Source organism: Neovison vison, chromosome 11 (genome assembly GCF_020171115.1).
Source record: "Neovison vison isolate M4711 chromosome 11, ASM_NN_V1, whole genome shotgun sequence".
Classification (NCBI taxonomy): domain Eukaryota; kingdom Metazoa; phylum Chordata; class Mammalia; order Carnivora; family Mustelidae; genus Neogale; species Neogale vison.
Genome location: NC_058101.1, coordinates 200904991 through 200913827, shown reverse-complemented (window position 1 = coordinate 200913827; position 8837 = coordinate 200904991). Strand labels below are relative to the sequence as shown.

The following is an 8837-nucleotide window of genomic DNA, read 5'->3' as shown; positions in this document are numbered from 1 at the left end:
GGAGCCTGCTTCCTCCTCTCTCTCTCTGCCTGCCTCTATGCCTGCTTGTGATCTCTCTCTGTCAAATAGATAAATAAAAAAATTACTTTTTACCATCTTCATGGAGATAGAGTAAATACACATACACATACACACACACACTCATATACACAAAACCACTCTACAACTAGCTTCTCACAACATTTAGTTTCTTTCAACTCAATGCAAACCTTCTGTTGATTTTTATGCATCTTCTCAAAGGTTTCCACTGGTCGTTTTAGGCAAGGTTGGTTCTAGTATCTATCTGAATGATATGTGTTGACAAGGTGGCATTGCTAAGGCAAATATACAAGAAAAGCCATTAATTTTCAAGGGAGCATGTGGGTATCTCCTAGTTAGCATTTATAAACATTTTATTTTATGAATACCAGCTCTGGTGGTGTAGTTTGAAAAGAAATCTCAAAGGACCATAGTCCAACAATTTGGGGAATTCTGCACATTCAAGTTTTATTGAGTTTCATAATGAACATTAGGATTTCTCTGTGAAATCCTTCAATAAATACATTTCCTGAAAAGGCATTGCCAAATATAATTGGCCACAGACCGCCCACACTTAACACACAGTACTCCACGGAACACACTGTGTTTGGGAAAATTACCTTAAATGAAGAAACACATTAGGACGGTTTAGAAAGATCCAGGTGTCTTTCAAAGCAGAGGATTGGTGAGCTAGATCCTTACTCTAAAGTGACCGGCTTATTTATTTATGTATATATGTATGTATGGATGTATGTATTTTTGCCAACCCTGTTCTTCAAAAATGAATCATCACAATAACCTTTATCTTAATAATTGAAACCCCCACCTGTTTTAGTAACAGGGATTTCAGTCCTTTTCAGGGGTTGCCTTCCTAAGTTTTGACCCAGGAATTGTCTGTGTTTCAGTCTTTCCAGCAGGGGTAGCAGGCATGAGTCCATGATTTATGGGGATGTATGAATGGTTTTGGAGTAATACACCCGTATTCAATGATACGATATTTTGAAATAAGACAAAACTCAATGACCCTAATATAAAGAATTTCTACAAATGAATATGAAATAGACCAAGAGTCAGAAAAAAAAAAAAAGCATGCATGGGCAATTTTCAGAAAAGGAAATACAAGTGATCTATGTGAAAATTTGCTTTGAATAGTGAACATGAGATACAATTAGAGCAAGAGTGAAAGAACATGTTTTTTAACCCATCAGGTCGTCAACATTAAGGAAGCTTTCACATCTAGAGCTGGTGACAATTTAGGGAAATCGACACTCTTCCTTAATGGGGTTATGCATTCTTTAAAAAATAATTTGTTGGGCACCTGGGTGGCTCAGTGGGTTAAGCCGCTGCCTTCGGCTCAGGCCATGCTCTCGGGGTCCTGGGATCGAGTCCCGCATCGGGCCCTCTGCTCAGCGGGGAGCCTGCTTCCTCCTCTCTCTCTCTGCCTGCCTCTCTGCCTACTTGATCTCTCTCTGTCAAGTGAATAAATAAAATCTTTAAAAAATAATAATAATTTGTCAAGAGCAATTAAAAAGATGTCTGTACGTCCCTGGACCGGGCACATTTAGCTCGACAGGAGAAAGAACTAAGTTTTACACATTCGAAAGGTCTTTTGTGACTGAATTTTTCAAACTTTATAATCTCCTAGCTCCTGGCCATCTGCGAACATGCCGCTTACAGAGGCTCCACCTTGTTGATGCTCCCTGGCCTCAAGGGTCATAGTTAGATTAGTCATGATGGAGCTGGAAGTCTGGAAGTCTGGAAGTCTGTACCAGTTCCACTGTGCATCGGCTTGACCACTAGCCAAGTTGTCATTGCTACCAACCTACCTCGTGACAGTCAGACAAGGCTTTCCTTTCCCACTAGCCTTGTGCTCTACTTACAGTGTAGGTCCCTGGGTCTTGGGGGGATCAGACAAAGCTTCCTCTGTCCCTTCCTAAATCTTGAGACTAGAGGTTTTTGGAAACTCATTTGTTTCACACACACATAGCACCGCCTCCCCGCATGCTTATAGGATGAGAGCGGCAGACCAGGAACGTTCTAATATTGGCTTCCAAGACCTGTCAGACTCCTTAAGGTCCTTCCAGACCTATTTACTGGCCCAGACTCCTCTTACCCTCATAATAACGTTCCTCTCGGGAACATTGCCCTTTTCTGCAATCTGGCTTTGAGGAGCAGCTACCTGGACATCGGACATGTTTGAAAAACATTCCAATTCAGAGAGGGTGGAGGACAGGAGGGAGCTCGGGGCATCCTGGAGGTGCCTTTACCCTCTGTGCCAATTCAAGGGAAGAGCCTTAGCAGCCAGCCTTATCTGCCCCTGGCCCCTTAGGTTACAACCTTCAATCACAGCTAATTACATTGAGGAAAGACCGAGCATCAATTCCTATCAATTGTTAGACCCTTGTCCAAGCAAAATGTCCTGCCAAGATAATGTAAAATGATAGAAATTTCCAGATTGAGCCTGCCTCGTGACTTTTATAGGCTGGTTCTCTTAGACATAGATGTGCCAGTGATTATATTTCTGTCCTTGTTTACCTAATCAAGCTCTTTCATATGAGCCACATATGCTCACTCTCTTCTGCTGGCAACACTTCTAGGATTCCAACCTACCATGCACATCAGGTTTAATTCCTGCCTAATCGTTATCTTTGCTGCATCTTTCTCACTTTCTAATTTTGGAGTCTCCTAGGGTGAGTCTTGTACTCTTATTTTCTTTTTCCATGGTGAGATCAGCCATGTCCCTGGTATCAAATCCAGTCGTCCTTTTCACATCTAAATGTTGATCTCCTGCCCTGCGAGCCTCAGCCCAGAGCAATTTGGCACCACCATCCCCCCCTTGCTGCGTGTTGTTAGGCAGTGCCTGGAGACATGTTTGATTGTTACAACTGGGTAGCCATACACTGTCATCCAGTAGATCAAGGCAAGAGATGTCGTGAACCATCCTACCATGCACACATGCCTAAGACAGCCCCTGCAACAAAGAAATATGCAGCATACATGTGAACAGTGTTGTGCGTGAAAACCCTGTATCCTGTAGACACTGTGTTCTAGAAACCTGTATGCAACATTACCCCCTTAATGCCACTGTGTTCCTCCCACTTGATATGGCCAAATACAGATCTTTTTTTCCTTTCCCAGTTATGGTTTTCTGCTCTCACTCAATCCCCCTCTTCTTCTTCTTCTTCTTCTTTTTTTTTGTTTCCTCTCTTTTAGGGATTTAGGAAGTACAGGTGTGCAGGGAGGGAGGAGCAGAGGGGAAAAGAGAATCCTAAGCAGGGTCCTCTTTGCATAGAGCCTGACGCGGGGCTCCATCTCACTACCCCAAGATCATGATCTGAGCGGAAATCGAGAGTGAGATCCTTAGCAGACTGAGTCACCCAGGTGTCCCTCCATCCCCTTTTCATAGGTGGCAGCATAATTTATCTTGCTTCCCTGAGACCTAGGAATGGTACTGAATTCCTGTCTTATCCTCAGTCTCACCTCAATCTGCCAGCAAGTCTGGTGAGTTCTATCTGTAAGCTCGATTCCGGCTTCCCTCATTTCTCTCCATCTTCTTTCTAGCCACCACGCCCGACCCTTCATCCTTTCATGTTTGGTCTGTTTCAGTAACGTTTCCACTGCTCCCCTGGCTTCTCTGCGGGACTGTGCTAGCAATTCACAAAGCAGTTGAAGAATGATTTTTAAAAACATGAACTGGGGGGCGCCTGGGTGGCTCAGTGGGTTAAGCCTCTGCCTTCAGCTCAGGTCATGATCTCGGGGTCCTGGGATCGAGTCCCACATCGGGCTCTCTGCTCAGCAGGGAGCCTGCTTCCCTCTCTCTCTCTCTCTGCCTGCCTCTCTGCCTACTTGTGATCTCTCTCTGTCAAATGAATAAATAAAATCTTTAAAAAAAAAAAAAAAACCATAAACTGGATCCTGTCCTTCTTTCTCCCAAACCCCCGTGTCACCCCTTTAGAGTTAAAAGGGGCCCTTATGGGGCACCTGGGTGGCTCAGTCATTAAGCGTCTGCCTTGGGCTCAGGTCTTGATCCCGGTGTCCTGGGTTCGAGCCCCGCGTCGGGCTGCCTGCTTGGCGGGAGGCCTGCTTCTCCTTCTCCCATTCCCTCTCTCGCTGTGTTTCTCTCTGTCAAATAAATAAAATCTTTAAAAAAAAGAAAAGAAAAGTGGCCCTTGTGTCAAAAGTCATCCTGTGTTTCTCAGACCTCATTCACCAGCCTTCTCACTGAGAAAGGTGTTCTCACGCGTCGCAACACTTTAATCTTCCTTTAGGCTCTCTTTCTTGTGTTTCCTTATTCCTGGTCTTTTCTGCTGCTAGACTCTCGTAGACTTGGACATGCTTGTCCTTCATTCCTATCTTAGATCAAGTCTCCTGTCTTTCCTGCCCCTACAAAACAAAATGGCCTCTCTCTCCCACACTGGCCCTGTGTGCCCCCCTTACTTATTGTAAAGTACTTAAGACTGCTTTGTTCTTTTTAATAGCTTTTTTAATTTAGATGTCACTGACACATAACGTATTAGTTTTTAGTTTAAGACGTAACGATTGGATATTTGTATATCGTGCAAAGATGGTTACACACTAAGTCTCGTTAGCATCCATCACCATACATAGTTGCATTTACTTTTCTTGGCATGAAAACTTTTAAGATCTACTCTTTGTAAATTTAAAATATACAACACAGTATTAATTATAGTTACCATGTATATTACATCCCTGTGACATATTTTACAGCCAGAAGTTTGTACTTTTTAACCTCCCCCCATTCATTTTGACACCTCCCCCCACCCACCCCCAACTTCTAGGAATCACTAATTTGTTCTCTGTATCCACGAACTCAGTCATTATTTATTTTTGGATTTTGGTTTTGTGGTTTTTTGTTTTTTTTTTTTTAATTTCATGTGTAAGTGAGATCATACGGTATTTGTCTTTCTCTGTATGACTTCACTTAGCCTGTTGAACTCAAGGTCAATCCTTGTTATCACAAATGGCTCTCTAATGGATTTGTTGTGGGTGAATAATATTCCATTGTATTTATATACATTTTCTTTATCCATTCCTCTCTCAGTGGACCCTTTGGTTGTTGCCATATCATGAAAATCATGTTACATTATTACAATGATTGTTACTGTATTTTTATTATTTTATTTTAAATTTTATTTAATTATTAATTTTAATATTAAATTATTATTTATCATAATCACAATTGTATTTTTATTGTATTATTGTGATAATGTAACATTCATTATGTAATTATTTTTACAATTATTAGTACATTACAACAAATTATGCTGTAAATAATGCTGCGGTGAATGTGGGGGTACAAATATTTTTTCAAGTTAGTGTTGCGTTTCCTTTGGATAAATACTCAGAGGTGGAACTGCTGAGTCATGTGGAATTTCTGTTTTTCATCTTGTGAGACCCTCTATGCTGTTTTCCATAGTAACTGCTTCAATTGACATTCCCAGCAGCAGTGGACTAGTTCTCTTTCCCACACACCCTTTTTGGTAATAATCCATTCTAAATGGTGGGGGGTCGTATCTCATTGTGGTTTGGATTTGCATTTCCCTGAGGATTAGCACTGTTGAGTACATTTTGATGTGCCTGTTAGTTTCTGTGTGGTACCTGTGGAAACAATGCCCACTGAGCTCCTTTGCCTGAGTTTTAGTGAGTTTTTGCTGTTGTTCTTAATATTTATGCATATATTTGTATTTATGTGAGAGAGTAACTCTGTCTGATGTGTCATTTGCAATTATTTGCTCCCACTTGGTAGGTTGATTTTTTATTTTGTTGATGGCTTCCTTTGCTATGCAGAGGTTTGATAGATTCCCACTTGGGTTTTTTGTTGTTGCTGTTGTTATTTGTTTGTTTGCCCAATCCAGAAACTCATCTCTAAAATCAGAATCAAGGAGCTCACCATCTATGCTTTCTTGTAGGATATTAATAGTGTCAGGTCTTACATTCAAGTATTCAGTTCATTTTGACTTGCTTTTTGTGTATGGTATAAGATAGTGGTCCAATATAATTTATTTGCATGTTGCTGTCCAGTTTTCCCACCACTGTTTATTGAAGAGACTGTCTTTTCCCTGTTGTATATTCTTAGCTCTTTGCTATAAATAAATCGAACATATGCGTGGGTTTGCTTGTGGGCTCTCCATTCTGTTTCATTGATCTGTGTGTCTGTTTTTATGTCAATAGCATAGTGTTTTGATTTTACAACTTTGTAATATAGTTTGAAGTGAGAGAGCATGATACCTCCAGCTTTGTTCTTTCTCAAGATTGTATTGGCTCTTCTGTGTCTTTTATGACTTGTTCATTACATCATTGTCAGGGCACTCAAGTTTTGATGATGGGGTAGCCCTGTGTTTCACTTTAGTTTGTACTCAAAAAATATTGGTTACATTGACGAGGCTCTTTCAGCAATGCAAAGAATTAGAAATGAGCCATTAGCTGTTAGAAAGCCTAATACTAAAGCTTAGTAGAAAGGCAAGAGTTCATAATTCTGTTAAAAAGATTGCTATATGACAAGGTGATCCCATGTAAGATCCTACAGCATGGGGAATTCTTTTCAGAAGTTTGTTTTTCTGACAAAAGTGATTCCCCACTTCACCCCTTGTAACTGTCTCAGAAATAATCCTATGTTTCCCAATACTGTATCTATTCTTATTGATATTCCAACTAGATCACAGGTTGCTTAAGGGTAAGGATTCTGTTTATCTTTGTATCATTTGTCACCAAATGTCAGACTTAAACAAACAGACAAAACGTGGAGGTTTTCCTGTTTATATGGCCAACATCATTCAGATTTTGGGCATGGTATTTATGATAAACATTTGCTACTCATATTGTTTCTTACTATCTGATTTTGTACTGAGTGTAGGATAGTTGAGGCAATATGCTGTTTATACTAGCAAAGCTGAAGCTTCTATAATACCAACTGGTAATTACTATACTAAACAGTAGAACAATAGGTTGATCAGTTCATTATGAAAGCTAACATATATTGAGGGCTGATTATGTGCCAAGCCATATTCCAAATGCTTTATTATGTATTAACCCATTGAATTCTCAAAATATCCACAGGAGGTGGTGATAACTATTTTCCTTCTTTTACATTGAAAGACATTATGCCAGAGAGAGTTAAGTAACTTGCTGAAGTTCACACTGGAAGAAATATTGAGGTCCCTTTGAACCCAGGCGGGTGACTGCAAAGTTAACACCTTTAATCTCTATCCATTCACTTTTGATAAATACTATGTAATTGAATCCAAAGGGCTTTATACCTTTAAAGTATCAAAATCCTTTCTTCCTTAATGCAACTTTTTAAAAATTCCACAAGCGGATTTATTGCTGTATACACTACACAATTAAATATGTCTCAACCCTTCACTAACTTCAGTGATAAATATTTCTGCTTTGTTGTATGCATGGCCAATTCTTTTCTTATCCCCTTTGAAAATGCAAGACTTCAGATGAAAACACTAACGTATCTCTACATAGTAGAGTGGGGGAGGGTGAAAACCAGGAAAACAAATTGCTCTAACAATGTATCTTGGCAGCACAATGGTCCATTTCTAGCAAAGAGGAAATAGACGTGACATGACATGACATGACATGCTCTGATTTGAGATAATCTTTTACGTTTGGTGATGATTAACAATCCAAATAAATCAATACCAGCAAAGTTTAAGAATGGAAAGATAACAAAAACCCCTTTAATTGTCCTTTCCATTTAAAGGATACATTTGTTATCTATAACCACAAGGAGGTGTACTAATTTTCATGAAAGGCTTAAGATTCCACCTTTTCAGTAGCAAAAAATTCACTTGACAACCAAAATGCACAAATAAAAATCTTCATTAAAAGAATATGAGAGGCAAGCCAAGCTGCCAACGCCCCGTTCTGCTCTGTTCGCTCGGCCCACCCACCTGCGCCCACCATGGCCACCATTCAGCAGCTGGTAGGAAGATGGTGCTTAGTGGGGAGCAAGGGCTTTGACGAATACATGAAGGAAGTAGGAGTGGGAACGGCTCTCGAAAAGTGGGTGCAATGGCCAAACCAGATTGTATCATCTCTTCTGATGGCAAAACCTCACCATAAAAACTGAGAGCACTTTGAAAACAACCTAGTTTTCATGTAACCTGGGAGAGAAGTTTGAAGAAACCACAGCTGATGGCAGAAAAACTCAGACGGTCTGCAACTTCACAGATGGCGCATGGGTTCAACATCAGGAATGGGATGGGAAGGAAAGCACAATCACAAGAAAATTGGAAAATGGGAAATTAGTGGTGGAGTGCATCATGAACAATGTCACCTGTACTCGGGTCTATAAAAAAGTAGAGTAAAAATTCCCTCATCCTTTTGGATAGGAATTAGCGGTGAGGATGAACAAGCTCAGTTCAATGAGCAAATCTCCATACTGCCTTTTTTTTTTTTTTTTTCGATTACTGTGTTCAGTTATCTTTATCACAAACTTTTTACATGCAACTATTTCAAAGTGTTGATTTAATTAGGATCATCCCTTTGGTTAGTAAATAAATGTGTTTGTGCTAAAAAAAAAGAATATGAGAAGCCAGTCTGAAACAGAAATGAATTTTTTTTTTTTTCCCTAGAGTAAATGTCTTCCTAGGTCAACATTAAGGACCATCTGGTCTATTTTCCTGTTCTGTATCCAGTGTCCCTAGCAGCATACACATGAACATGGTTTTGGTTTCCTAACTAAGTGAAATCAACGTAGAATGGTGGATCAGAGCTGCACAACCAAAGACACACACACACACACACACACACACACACACACAGCCCTCTCTATCGGTCTACCTAAG

At 40.2% G+C, this 8837-nt stretch overlaps 1 pseudogene; it reads left to right on the top strand.

Annotated features, from left to right (window-relative positions):
* Positions 1–7942: 7942 nt before the first annotated feature.
* Positions 7943–8572, top strand: LOC122889151 (annotated as a pseudogene).
* The last annotated feature ends 265 nt before the right edge of the window (positions 8573–8837 follow it).